At 43.0% G+C, this 14,182-nt stretch overlaps 1 pseudogene; it reads left to right on the plus strand.

Annotated features, from left to right (window-relative positions):
* The first annotated feature begins 5,380 nt into the window (after window positions 1-5,380).
* On the plus strand, window positions 5,381-8,214 carry LOC130885228 (TCF3 fusion partner homolog; annotated as a pseudogene).
* Window positions 8,215-14,182: the final 5,968 nt, after the last annotated feature.

The following is a 14,182-nucleotide window of genomic DNA, read 5'->3' on the forward strand; positions in this document are numbered from 1 at the left end:
TTTGCTTCTGATGTTACAATGTTCAAAGCTTTCTAGTGTGAGCCAAGCCAAATCCTGCTTAGCTTCCTTAACAAGTCTACATTTTCTCTGTCTATTCTCTTTTCGTATTTCTTTATTCTTTTGGGAATGAGACAACAAAATCAGAAGTCACTGACTTGGGATGCCTTTGGTAGCTCTTGACTGGGGAATCTAGCACTCTGGTTTAAGTACCAAGACCTGAGAAAGGACCTATTTCTCAAAAATAATCATTTGGATTTTGTTTGTTCTATTAACATAAAAGCTTCATGAAACCATTAGCTTACTGAGACATGGAATTTTGGATAACCTAAGCCTGTGTTCTCTGGGTCATGGTCATTCATATTTGGATCCTAACTAAACTCTCTTTATCTCATGATGAAGATATGAGGTGCGAGCTGTGTTTCTTTACTGACGATGAAAATAAAACTCTGAGAATTAAGAGGGTCAGCTTTCCTGAAGAAAGAATATTGTACCTATGACTGCCAGGAGGTCCCAATATCGGTCCGTGCAAATGCCTATTAATCCCCATGTAGTCTTCTAGCAAGACAAGAGGGACAGATCATTTATTCTGAAACTGAAGCCCAAGGCTAGCTATCAAACACCGGCATATCCAAGGCATGATCAGCAAATCTCAGCACTTTTGCTGTCTGCGAGGCCACTTCACTCTGACTGGATGTTCCCTGTGGTAGGAGGGGCTGATGCACCTGAAGATGTATTTCCAGGGAAAATTATATTTTACTCTCTTACTCATAAAAAAAAAACAGTCTCGTTTCCACAAGGCTCCAATAGTGTGTTCTTCCACTGAAGGCTGTGGTCCTCGCAGATCTCACATGCCAGTTCTGAGGACAATCCTTGGAAGAATTAGTCTATGTTGTGGGAAGGTTGGTACCTCCTGTGTTGCAGGGAGGCTGGCATCCTGCAGTGGGAAAATGGGTACTGTGTGATTAAAATTTGTCTTGATGCTAATTTCCTTATGTCAGCTTATGGAATCCCCATTTTAAAGGCTAATTTCACAAAGATCTTGATACTCTAAAGGAGTAAAGTCAACAAGAGAGTGGCAAGCAAGGGTTATTTTCATTCTACACCTAATGACTATCATGGGTTGACATTGGCTCTTAGAAGTCTTTTAAAGACTTGTCAGGAATGTGTAGTCTTTTGTGTAGAGATTTCTGGGTCCCTCGTGACTCCCATTGGAGTAGGAAAGGCAATGCAATGTAGTAATTTTGTAGTTTTGTTCACAGATGGAAAGTCAGCTTCTGTCGACTTTTTCCTGTGTGCCAGGCTCTGGTGGGCATCTTTTGTATGCATCGCCTCCTCAAGCTCACCCTTCAGTGCCTGTCCCTCCATCCATCCCTGTCATCACTGTTTTACATCACAGGAAAACGAGGTGATAGGAGGTTAATTGCAGCAAAGCTGCTGCAGAGAAGTCACGGAACGTAGACGATGCCATATCCGGTCTCGAGGTGCCTCAGTTCAAGACTTATTAACCCAAGGAGAAGACAGGGACCTAGCATACAGAACTCTGTGGAAGCTTTTTGGTTCTGTGATGCTCAAGTCTACTTGATGCAGAGTCATTGTTAAAAGAATCCAGAGTGTTCTTCATGAGGGCCATGAAAAGGATAAAATGTTGAAACCTTTGCAGCTATGAGCCTTGCCAATGAGTGAGAGCGGACTAACGACAGAATAAGGCTATCTCCAACATGCTGCTATCTTGAAGATGTCCTCGTTCCTTTATTTCCAGTATGTGAAAAGATTATTCCATGGCAAAGTTAAACATACTCTTAGCAGATGGCCCAAACACTGTGCCCCCAGTTGTTGAAATCTAGTAAAAGGAGTGGAAATCACGTCCACGTAATAACTTGCACACAACTGCTTGCAATTGCAGAAGGGAACTAGAATACGACATCCCAAAATATACTGCTCTGAAACAAGAGTTCTTCTCAACAGCAGGTGATGAAACAAGAAGGACCTGAGCTTTGCTTCGTGTGGGTGAGCCTGCTCAATGCCACTTGTGCCAGGACAGGGGGAGAACCCCTTATCACAGGAGACAGAGTTAGCACCCAGACGAGTCTGTAGGAACAGGCTTTATGAAAGTACCACTCACCTTCAATTATGCTTGCCCCACATATTTACCTTTCCATAATTTACTGCTCCCAGAAGCTGAACTCTTTCCTTCGTTGTCCCATGTTGCCACAGGTTTAAAAAGGTATATAAGCCCAGATTTAACTATCTCTTTGGTTTACTTTTTTTTTTATTCTGTGAAGCCCTGTGTGCATGCAAAATCCTGCCCTTTATTTACTGTGGTTGCCTTAAAATGTGATATGCATTATTACTAGCACTGAAAGAGGAAAAGTGGGATGTTTTTTAAGTTGGATGGAGACCTTCCTTCTCACTTTAGGTGGGCTTTAACTAAGGAGTTAGAGTGTTGGATACACGGCCACACAAAACTACCACTGAAGTCAGTGACCTCAAAAACGCAAAGGATGAAATCCATAGAAAACGGGGTATAAAAAGGAGTTTTACTGCAGCTATGTAGGGAGGAGTTTAGAAGAAAGAAAACAGAGTACCAGGAAACCACGGGTGGCTCCCCAAATGGATGCTGCTAATCCTCGGACTTTTATAGGATTTACGGCAGAAATGAGGCATGGGAAGATGAGCTGGTCAGTCCAATAGACCATACACTTCCTTTCTGCTTTGCTTGTACCCTCATATGTAGATTCCAGGTAGGGTTCCTTATTTAGCAGAAGAGGGATAATGAAAAAAAACAAAGACTTTCATTTTTGCACTTCTATCTAGCCTTGGCTAAGACTGAACCAAAGACATTTGGCTTGAATATCACTGGCAACTCCGACCTTCAGCAAGGACAGGGGCAAGGGGTTTGGGCTTTTAACAAATAAAATAATGTTTACTTTCAGGGTCCCCCTACCCTAAAACCACCTGACCAGCTCCTATCTCCTGTTTAGATCAGTGCTACATCAGAGATCTTGCTTCTAGAGGTCCTCGTAGACCAGACTAGCCACCCACCATCTTGAGAGTCTAATCAAAGAGAGGAGTTAGGAAATAGCAAAGGAATTTATTCAAAGTGGCCGTAGTAGGAAGGACCTGGGAATGATCACCCTTAGCTCTGGAAATGCCACTGGGATTGCAGAGGAAAAAGCCAAAGATAGAACCATGCGAGGCAAGTACAGAGTTAAACAGTCAGCCGTGGTCTGGTTAATCAGTCTTGGTGGTTCTTCTAGGTTCAGATGATACCAGGTGAGACACCTGCCTACCAGTTCCCCTGCTAGTGAAAGCTGAGGCTAGCTGGGATGGTAATGACTCCAGAACAGGGAAGAGGACAGATGGAGTGATGGTGGTCGTATCTGCTTCCTCCCCAGGCTTCGGAAAATGCACGGGGACTTCTAAAGGCTGTTCCAGTGGTCAGAGACAGTATATGATAAAATCTGTTGATAATTTAGTGTCTATACACCATGCAAATTTTTAGTTACTCTCATTTTAGTGTATTCAGTTGTGAAGAGGGAAGGTTATCTGTTTAAATGAACATGCACATGAGCATGTACGTGTGTGTATGTGGTCTGTGTATGTATGAATGTTCACATGTATGGGCAACAATGTGCATATGACTACACACATGTGGCAATCAGAGTTTATCTCGGGGTACCAGTCCTTGCCTTTCCTCCTTGTTTGAGACAGGGTCTCTTCCATATTCACAAGCCAGGCTTGTGTCAATTGCAGCTTCTGTCAATTCTTCTCTCTACCTCCCATAGGCCTGCTGGGGTTACAGACACCTGTGCTCCTGTGTCTGGCTTTAATATGGGTTCTGGAGATCCTAACTCAGCGCAGCAAGCCTGTGCAGCAAGCACTTTACCTGCTGAGCCATCTCCCCAGCCCTAGGTGAACACTGTTTAAGTGATTAGCACGTCTATGTGTGGAACTGAATAGGAATCAGACCCATAACTTGGAGTAAAAAAAAAAAAGACAGCTGCAAAATGAAGGCACAGATGCCAAGTGGAACAAAGACCTCAATGCAAAACCAGACACTCTGAGCCTGATAGAGGAGAAAGTGGGGAATGGCACTGAATGCATTGGCAACATTGAACACTTCCTGAATAGAACCCCACTAGCACGGGCACCAAGATCTACATTAATCATTGAAACTTCATAAGACTGAAAAGCTTCTGTGAGGCAAAGGATACCATTATTCAGACAAGACAGCAGCCTACAGAATGGGATAAGATTTTTGCCAATTCCACATGAGAGAGAGGACTAATCTCCAAAACATATGAAGAACTCAAGAAACTAGATATAAAACCCCAAATAATCCAATTTTAAAAATGGCATCTAAGCAGAGAATTCTCAATAGAGGAATCTGAGATGACTGAGATATACTTAAAAGAAATGTCCAGCACCCTTAGTCAATAATTGACTCCTAATGATATTCTGTTATACTCATCAGCCATCATCAGGGAAGCTTCTTCTTGCAGCAGATGGGAACAAGTCCAGAGACCCACAACCAGACAGTACCTGAAGGGAGAGTCTAAATGAGAAGTCTCCATCAAATCCCTCCCCTCAGAGTTCAGGGGATGCCACAGAAAAGGAGGCAGAAATAGTGTAATAGCCGGAGGGGCTGGAGGACACCAGGAGAAGGCCCTCTGAATCAACAAAGCAGGACACGTAGGAACTCATGCAGATGAGGCCGCAAAGCACAGGTCCTCTGTTGCATATTCATTATAGCTTTTAGCTTAGTATTTTCATGAGACTCCTGATTGCACCTGCTCTTGGGATTCTTCTCCTGTTGGTTTGTCTTGTCCAACTTGGATATGATGGACTTTGCTTTATGTTATTATATTTTATTTTGTCATATTTGGTTGATATCACTTAGAAGCCTGTTCTTTTCTAATGAGAGATGCACACACACATGCACACTCACATATGCACGCGCACGCACACACACGCACGCATGCACGCACACCCACTTTATAGCCGTGGAATTCATCCACATTCTTTGGTATAACGGCAGCTCATTCTCTTTTAAAATGGTACTGGGTGTTTTATTGTATGAAAAGACCATAGCTTGTTTATCCATTTTATCGCTGGTATTTTCCAATGTTTTGCCTTTAATTAATACATCTGCTGCAAACATTTTGGCACACGTCTTTTGGTTAACGACTATAGCGATTTCTCTTTTGTGTTTGCTAAGGAGGAGGAAGGCTGTGTAATATCATTTCCCCACAGTGGGTGCACAGCTAAATTGCCGGGAGCAGCCCAGGAGGGCGACAGCTGCTCCCCAACGTCGACTGTTTTCCCTGCTGCTCATCTTCTGTTGTGGTCATTACGGGCGAAGATAGGGGTCCTGGCGATGATGTTCATGGACCCAACGAGTAGGAAAAGTGAGAAAAATGAGTAAGCTAGTAAGTCAATCCTCCTGCAGGCTACCCGAGCTGAGCTCGGTCCTTTCATGATGTAGGAGCTCTCCACACATTCTAAACGTAAGAGTGCTGTCAGAGACTGTGCTGTGACACGCCTTTTCACTCTTTAGTCTTAATAATCATTCATTCATTCCTTCATTTACTCTATCATCTATTCATTTAGGGCTATACAAGTGCCACAGTACAAGTGTGGAGATCAAAGGACAACCTGGATGAGGCAGTTCTCTCCTTCTGTCATGTGGGTTCTGGGGACTGAACCCAGGTTACCAATTTTGTAAGCAAGCACCTTCATATGCTAGGCCATCTTGTTGGCCTCTTTTCACTTTCTTAGTGACACCCACTGGTTAAGAAACGTTCTGAATTTTGAATAAATTTAATATGCCACTTTTGTTCTATAATTAGTGATTTTGTTACACTGTTCAGACCTTTTCATATCCTAAACATATAAATATATGACTCCTGGGAGTTCTTATAGAATACATTCTTCTTAAAGTCTTATTTTTTTACTTTTGTATTTATAATCTATGCTTAATTAATTTTGGTTTCTAGTGTGAGATAAGGGGCAAGGTTCACTTTTCTCCCCAAATACACATTGAATTAATCCAGAAACATTTGTTGAAATTTCTAATGTGTTCTCCCTAATTAAAATGACATAGATGAAATGAACATCCACGTAAGCATCTTTTTCTCCATCCCGCTCTGTTTTTGTACTGTTGCTCTGTAGTTCAAGCCAGAACAAAACTGTCTTAGCCACAGTTCTTTATAAAATTACCCGTATCTGATATTTCACTTCAAGGCAAGACCAAGGCCCTCCCATCTATATCTAGGCTGAGCAAGGTATCCCTTCAAAGAGAATGTGCTCCAAGATGCCAGTTCAAGCACTAGGGATAAGTCCTGCTCCCACTGCCAGTGGCCCCACAGACTGACCAAGCCCCACAATACTCCCTCACATTCAGTGGGCTTTGTTGACTCCTCAGGGAAGCCTTACCCTTTCTGAGGAGTGGATGGGGATGGGAGGAAGGGTGAGGTAGGAGGAGAGGAAGGAGTGGGAATGGGGATAACTATGTAAAATGAGAAAAGATAATACTAAAAAATTCTTAATAAAAAAAAGGAAAAAATAAAATTACCTGTATCATATTGATAATGCTAGACAATTTACATAGTCATATTCACTGTCAAAACAGTTTTACATTTTGTATCCTGAAGTTATAGCCAGCACTTTTAAAAAATTAAATATTTAATTTTACTTGAAAATAGTTATTTTAATTTTAGCCATGATTATGTGTGTCTGTGTGAGTTTATGCCAGGGCCCACAGGTATCAGGTCCCTTAGAGCTGGAGTGACGAGTGATGTGGGCGCTGAAAATTGAACTTGGGTGTTCTAGAAGAGCAATATGTGTCCTTGACTGCTGAGTTAGCTCTCCAGTTCTTTGCTTTACTAGTAAGCAATGCTACATGTAAATATAATTGTGAAAGCTGCAAGAGAAAAACACAAGTAACATGTAAGGGAAATGTATTAGAATAACAGTTGGCTTCTCAATGGAAACTTTGAAAGCCAGAAAACATTGGTGCACAGCATTCCAAATCCAAAAACACCATGACAGTCAATGTAAAATAATATATCCAGAAAACTATCTACCATAATTGAAGGTGAAAGACAAAAATTTCACTACGTAAGAAGCCTAAAATTATTATATCCAACAAATCAAACCTAAGGAGGAAACAATAGTTAGGGTTAAAGAGAAGAATGAGCACTGCAGAGAGACTGTGGAAAGAGACAGGAAACCATAATTATAAATATAAACAAACACCACCACCAAAATCAACAAAAAATGGCCACAACTAACACACAAATTTCAATAATAATTTATATTTCCATAAGTTGGAATATAAATGGCCTGAGTTCTCCAGTCAAAAGACAGATTGACTGGATGGCACAAGAAACAAAACCCATCTATCTACTGCCTACAAGAAGTGCACCTCAGCTTTAAAGATAAGCACTGCCTTAGAGAAAAAGGAGGAACAAAAGCACTCTAATCAAATGGGATCCAGAAGCAAGCAGGCATCGCTATCCTAGGATCTGAAGAAAATAGACATCAAGCTAAAGCCAATCAGAAGAGATAAAAAAAAAAAGGTACAGTTCAACATATATCATTGAACTCAGGGGTGCCCAGTTCCGTAAAATCTCTAGTACTGGAATTACAGATTAACAACAATTCATCAATAGCAGGTGATGTCAGAGGTGTCTGTCTCCGGACTGGAGAAAAGGAGCTGGAACAGAGAGAGGGGTGAGTGAGTGAGTCGTGAACAGGTTCCGTCAGGTACAAAGGATAACTCGGAGACTCCAGCAGGAGCGCAGGTTCCTCGTGAGGGTGCCGGACGCCTACAGGGATGACTACCAGGCTAGTTCACCATCATGTTGGCGGATGACAACCAAAGCACAATGTCCCCATCCCAGACAACATTGAGACTGAGCCTCTAGAGAAAGAGGGGCTTTACCCATCCCAAAGGACACCTGTACCCCTAGACTCCAGCAGCCCAGCCCCTGGCAAGGGGACCATTGGGCAGAAGAGGCAGCGGGCTCCATGGGGGGGGGGTGCTTCGTTGACCCCAGTGCAGGTGGGAGTGAGGGCTGGGGCCAAGACATGATTAAGGTTGAGGAAGACTTTGGCTTTGAAGCAGATGAAGCCTTGGGTTCAAGTTGGATTTCTCGAAGGCTGAACAAACTGATGCCCTACGCTACCCCAGCCAGTCCACCCTTTGACTAATTCTTTCCCATCAATAAATGGACTCCCAGGTTAGAAAAATATATCATGAGATTTCGATACCCCACTCTCTCTAAAAGACAGGTCATCTGGATCAAAACAAAAACAAAAACAAAAAGAGAAACATCAGAATTAACTACACCATACATACATCAAATGGACTTAACTAATACATACAGAATGCTCCATCCAAACATCAAAAACTACACATTCTACTCAGTAGCCCACGGAAGCTTTTCTAAAATAGACCACACCCTGGGACACAAAAGAAATCACACTGTATCCATCTGACCACAATGCAATAAAGCTTAAGCTGGAACTCTGAGAAAACTTCATTTATTTATCTTAACATAATAAAAGACAAATGCATTTCAATTTTATATCAAAAATATTTTCCCCAAATCCGGTTCCCTAAAGCCATACATGATAAAAACAAAGCTTTCTAAAAAGCCCACATCTAAAAGCGTCATTACAAAGAGATGGCTTTAGCCTTGAGAAACCATGGAACAAATTATGACTTGTTACAAAATCAAATCGGAAGAATAAACCTTCAGTAAATACATGCAATGTGCCAGGTTTTGCCTGGAGTCTTACAGGGAGAACAAAAACGTTACCAGCTTCTTAAGATCTTGGGGAGAAAATAAACTTAAGAACTGAAAGTTGGGCTGGTGAGATGGCGCAGTGGGTAAAGGTGCCTGTCCCCAAGTCTGATGGCCTAAGTTCAATACCTGGATCCCAGTACTATGAAAGGGAACCAACCCCAGTAAGCTGGATACACCTGTGAGGGATTTTTCGTAACTAAATTATTTCAAGTGGAAAGACCCACCTTTAACGTTGACCTTTTAAGGTGGGCAGATCCACCTTAAATCTGGGTCACACCTTCTGGTGGCAGCTCTATAAAGGACATGGTAGAAGGGGGCTCTTGCTCCCACTTTGCCACCTTGCCTTCACTCCCACTGGCAAGTTCATCCCTATGTAGAATTCAAGCCTCCTTCTTTGGGAGTCCAGTGTATACTGATGGCCATCTGGGGGCATCCAGCCTCCTGGACTAAACAAGGACTGGAGTCTTGGACTTTCCACTGGTAGAGAGTCATTGTTGTACTGGCTGTAGTTGGACCAGAGCCTGTAAGCCACATATATTCACCCTATCATTTGTTTCCTCTAGAGAACCCTGACTAACACACACACACATACATTAAATAAGTGTAATGGTATAAAAAATAATCTAAAAGTTTTTAAGGTGTCATGCGAGCTAAGAAATATTTTAGAGGCCATTAGGGATAAGCCATGCTAAAATCCTTCAGGAAGCAGAGCAACTGCTGACTGTAAGAACTCTAGCTAAAGAATGGGGCTTTGACAGACACTGAGAGAAACAATCAATGGGACCTCCTGAAACTGAAAAGCTTCTGTAAAGCAAAGGACATGGTCAACAAGACAAAATGACAGCCTACAGAATGGGAAACGATCGTCACCAACCCCACATCAGACAGAGGGCTGATCTCCAAAATATACAACGAACTCAAGAAATTGGTCATCAAAAGAACACATAATCCAATAAAAAAAAAGGAGTACAAACCTAAACAGAGAACTCTCAAATGAGGATTCTAAAATGGTTGAGAAATAGTCAACATCCTTAGTCATCAGAGAAATGCAAATCAAAACAATTCTGAAATTCCATCTTACACTTGTAAGAATGGCCAAGATCAAAAACACTGATGACAACTTATGCTGGAGAGGTTTTGGGGAAAAGGGAACGCTTCTGCATTGCTGGTAGGAGTGAAAGCTGGTATTGCCCCTTTGGATACCAGTATGGCGATTTCTCAGAAAATTAGGAAACAACCTTCCTCAAGACTCAGTAATACCACTTTTGGGTATATATCCAAAGGATGCTCAATTGTGCCACAAGGACATGTGCTCAACTATGTTCATAGCAGCATTGTTTGTTAAGCCAGAACCTGGAAACAACCTAAATGTCCCTCAACCGAAAAATGGATAAGGAAAATATGGTACATTTACAAAATGGAGTACTACACAGCAGAAAAAAGTAACGACAGCTTGAATTTTGCAGGAAAATGGATGGAGCTAGAAAACATTATTTTGAGTGAGGTAACCAAGACACCTAAAGATAATTATCACATGTATTCACTCATAGGTGGTTTTTAAACATAAAGCAAAGCAAACCAGCCTACAAATCACAATCCCAGAGAACTTAGACAACAATGAGGACACTAAGAGAGACTTACATAGATCTAATCTACATGGGAAGTAGAAAGTAGAAAAAAACAAGATCTCCTGAGTAAATTGGGAGCATGGGGACCTTGGGGGAGGATTGAAGGGGGGAAGGGAGAGGCAGGGAGGGGAGCAGAGAGAAATGTAAAGCTCAATAAAAATCAATAAAAACCAAACAAAACAAAACAAATAAAAAAGAATGGGACTTTGAAAGTAGCAGGAGAAAGACACCTGGAAAGGAAAGCTGAATTGAAATTGTACTCGTTGAGACTTGGTTTCATAAGAAGACTTTCAATCCTCACCTTCAGCGGAGAGCAGCATGCAAGGAGGTGAACCCTTCATGGAGCGCAGACAGGACAGAGAAAGGCCAGACTCAGAGAGTAAAGGATCACTGACAGCAAGAACAAATAATAGATAAAACAACAAAGATAACAAAACATAAAAAGGGAAATGGCTGGTCACTATCATTTTTCCGATGGATTAATAACCATATAGAATCCAAAAGGGAGCCATTATAGGGGTAGAGGGGGGGATGACAAAGAGTGGTGTTGGGGCAATTGGTATAGGATGTGAGCAGTAAGCCCCGCCTCATGCCTGATTGACAGGAGACATCTCTGCCTAGAATAATCACAGCGATATGGAATATTCAGTTTACATGCCAAAGAACAGCTCTCCAGGGCTTAGACATAACATTCCAACAACTCTTGACCTTTGTTCTACTGCGTTTCATTTCAAAAGGATTCTAACACGTTGCTTGTGCTCCCGAGAAAGCCCCCTACCCTCTGAAGAATGCAAAGTCCAAGGGAAACTGTCGCATCAGGGGACAGGACTCTAGGTTTTTATTTTTTGCTTCTTCAGTCAATGTTTTGTTCTGAGAGGAAGTTCTGTGTTGTCAGCGCCTGTGAATCATCGAGGGAGACTCTTTTAAACGTCCATGCCTGTCCTTGGCCCCAGATTTCTGCCTGAGAAGACTTGTGTGGGGCACAGGGACACACATCACGACAGGTGTTTCTGCTGAACGCTGCCATCCCTGACCGAGCACGACAGCAGGTGCCTCAAGGCTTCCTGCAAAGTCTAAGGAGATCACTGTCACCTGGAAGCCGGCTGTGTGGCCGACTCTTTCCTGATTAACTGATCTTTTCAATTCTGCACCCAGGAAGGGTAAGGAAGCAAACCTAAAGCCGAGAAGCTGAATTTCTCTGTGTTTGCATGCTTGTTCTAAGAGACGGCTTTACAGGCATTTTCTAATTTAAATGTCAGCATCAAATCATTGCTACCATTTACAGTGTGGAGAATTGAGGCTCGGAAAGACTCAGTGAGCTGCCTGAGAAGCAAGCGAGGAAGCCAGGTTCTACACCCAGTGGTATTAACAACAACCTTCTGTGATTAACCATGACACTCTGTTTACTGCCCCGAGTTTGGAGCTTGCCCCAACATCACACTTGAGTGGTCATGGCTGTCTCAGGCTCTCACAGCCGGGGAGTAAGGCAGTTGCCCGCTTCTTTTTCTCATAATTTGACAGTAGACCAACAGGTGTTGAACTGCTATCATTTGGGTCCCTGTCCCCGGATAGAACTTTCCTCATTGACAGGCATGGCTGCACTTCCCACAGACCCCAGCCCCAGTGGGGGTTTCACTGGTAGCACACACTGCTGATTTATAAGTCTCCCCTCCTTTCTCCTCCCCTCCCCTTCTTTCCCCTCCCTTCCCCTGTCCTCTCCTCTCTCCTCCCCTGTCCTCTCCTCTCTCCTCCCCTCCCCTCCCCTCCCCTCCTCTCTTTTCTTTTTCTCTTTTTTATTGTTTTTCACCAGGTACTTCTCAGCTGCTGACAGGAGTGAGGGTGACTAGGGGAGTACGAGCGAGAGAAAGAGTGATGTTGCTTGGTGCTAGGGAGGCAGAAAAAGCCCAGATCACACAGTGCTCTGAGAGCCGAGGTCAGAAAACTGCATTTGATTTTAAGGGGGCTTGGTGGTTTGATTTTTGTCCATAAAATAGCATTTTAGTTGGGATGGAGAGAGAATAAAAGCTGAAATACAAAGCAGAGTAAGAAGTTTATGTTTCTCGAAGTGTCTAAAGTTCCCTGGAGAGAAAAGAAAACAGAGGCCTTAACAGATTGAACCTCCTGACCCTGCATGCAATGGCGCTAGGGGCTGTGGGAAGAAATCAGATGAGGGTGGAGCCCCCAGAAACAGGGTTAGCGCCCTATACAAGGCAACTCTTTGTGCTCTTCATTACACAGAGAAACCATGCAAGAATGGTGGCGCACAGGCCAGTAGGTCCCCACAGATGCTGTACCTGCTAGCTTGCTCACCCCGAACTTGCCAACTCCAGAGCTGTAAGAAGTAAATATTTGTCACGTAGGCCACTCAGTCGATTGCAGAGTTCTTGCTGAAGCCCAAACAGACTGAGAGAAGAAAACATACCTTTAGACTGACTGAAGCAGAAACTCAGAAGAAAATTCTAGAAGTTCCCTCAAATCTTCCCCAAACTATGGACAATTTTTTGGGGACTGTAAGAAGCAGTGGGGAATATAATCAGAATGTGAGCATCTTTTGATTTTGTGTTTCTTTTTGATCTTTCTAGACTTTTCCAATACAACCCCTCCACAACGTTAGCCACGTCGACTTTGGAGTCTGTGTGATTGGTGATGTTTAAGTTGTGAGATTTTTACTAGGAGAGCTGAACAAAACCAAGTCTTTCCTTGATCGTGGATAATAACCTGACTCTAGAGTCATAGGCTACCACAAAAACTACCTTGGGAGTGACTTCAGGCTGGTGTACCAAACCCTGAGTCAGAAGAGAAACCTAGCTGGGACAGACTAGCTCTGGTTTCCTTGAGATCAGCACTGAGTGCTAGGTTTCTAGAGGTCACAATGTCCCTCCTATGTTAGAACACTCCTTCAGTTGCCAATAACAAAAACGCAGCATGAATCACTGCATTGGATTATCAGTAGTGAGGATGAAGGTGTGGTGTAACATGAAGGCTGGGCCCATTGGGGCTTCTGTCCCGCCCGGTCCCCCAGCTATTTAGTCCCAGAGAAAATCACACAGAGATCTCCATAAGTTATAAAACTGATTGGCCCATTAGCTCAGGCTACTTATTATCTCTTGTAGCTTATATTAACCCATTATTCTTATCTATGTTAGCCACATGGCTCAGTACCTTTTTCAGCGGCGCAGGTCACATTCTGCTTCTTCTGTGATCTGGATAGGACTGGGAGTAATGGGATTCCTCTTTCCTAGAATTCTCATGTTCTCATCGCCCCACCTCTACTTCCTGTCTGGTGCCCGGCCCCTCATGTTACAGTATGGCATGGGAACTAAGGTACTGAAGCTGCCTAAGCTTCTGGAAGAACTGAAACCGAGTCACTGAAGACTCCCTTCCCACCCTACACTCATTTTCCGAGCTCTATGTATCATTCTCTAACTGTATCTACACAAGCAACTGCTGCTGGAGTCTCTCAGAGCTTAAGACGTTAGGCAAGAAGTTAATTGTGTGATTTTCCTTGTACCAAGTCCCAAACTCCAAAAGCATGAGGCTTTTTTGACTACTTCAGTTCACAGTTCGGGTGTTATTCCAGAGAGCCATTTGGGTCAGAGGAAGGAAACACAGACTCACAAAGAGAACCTGTCAGTACTGTCAGTGGCTAATGTTATCAGGTACCCACCAGAGGAAATTTCTTGTGCACAGGTTCAAGTCAACAGAAAGTCTTTATTAGAAAGCCAGGGACTGTACTGAGCC

Source organism: Chionomys nivalis, chromosome 12, assembly GCF_950005125.1.
Source record: "Chionomys nivalis chromosome 12, mChiNiv1.1, whole genome shotgun sequence".
NCBI classification, from domain to species: Eukaryota; Metazoa; Chordata; class Mammalia; order Rodentia; family Cricetidae; genus Chionomys; species Chionomys nivalis.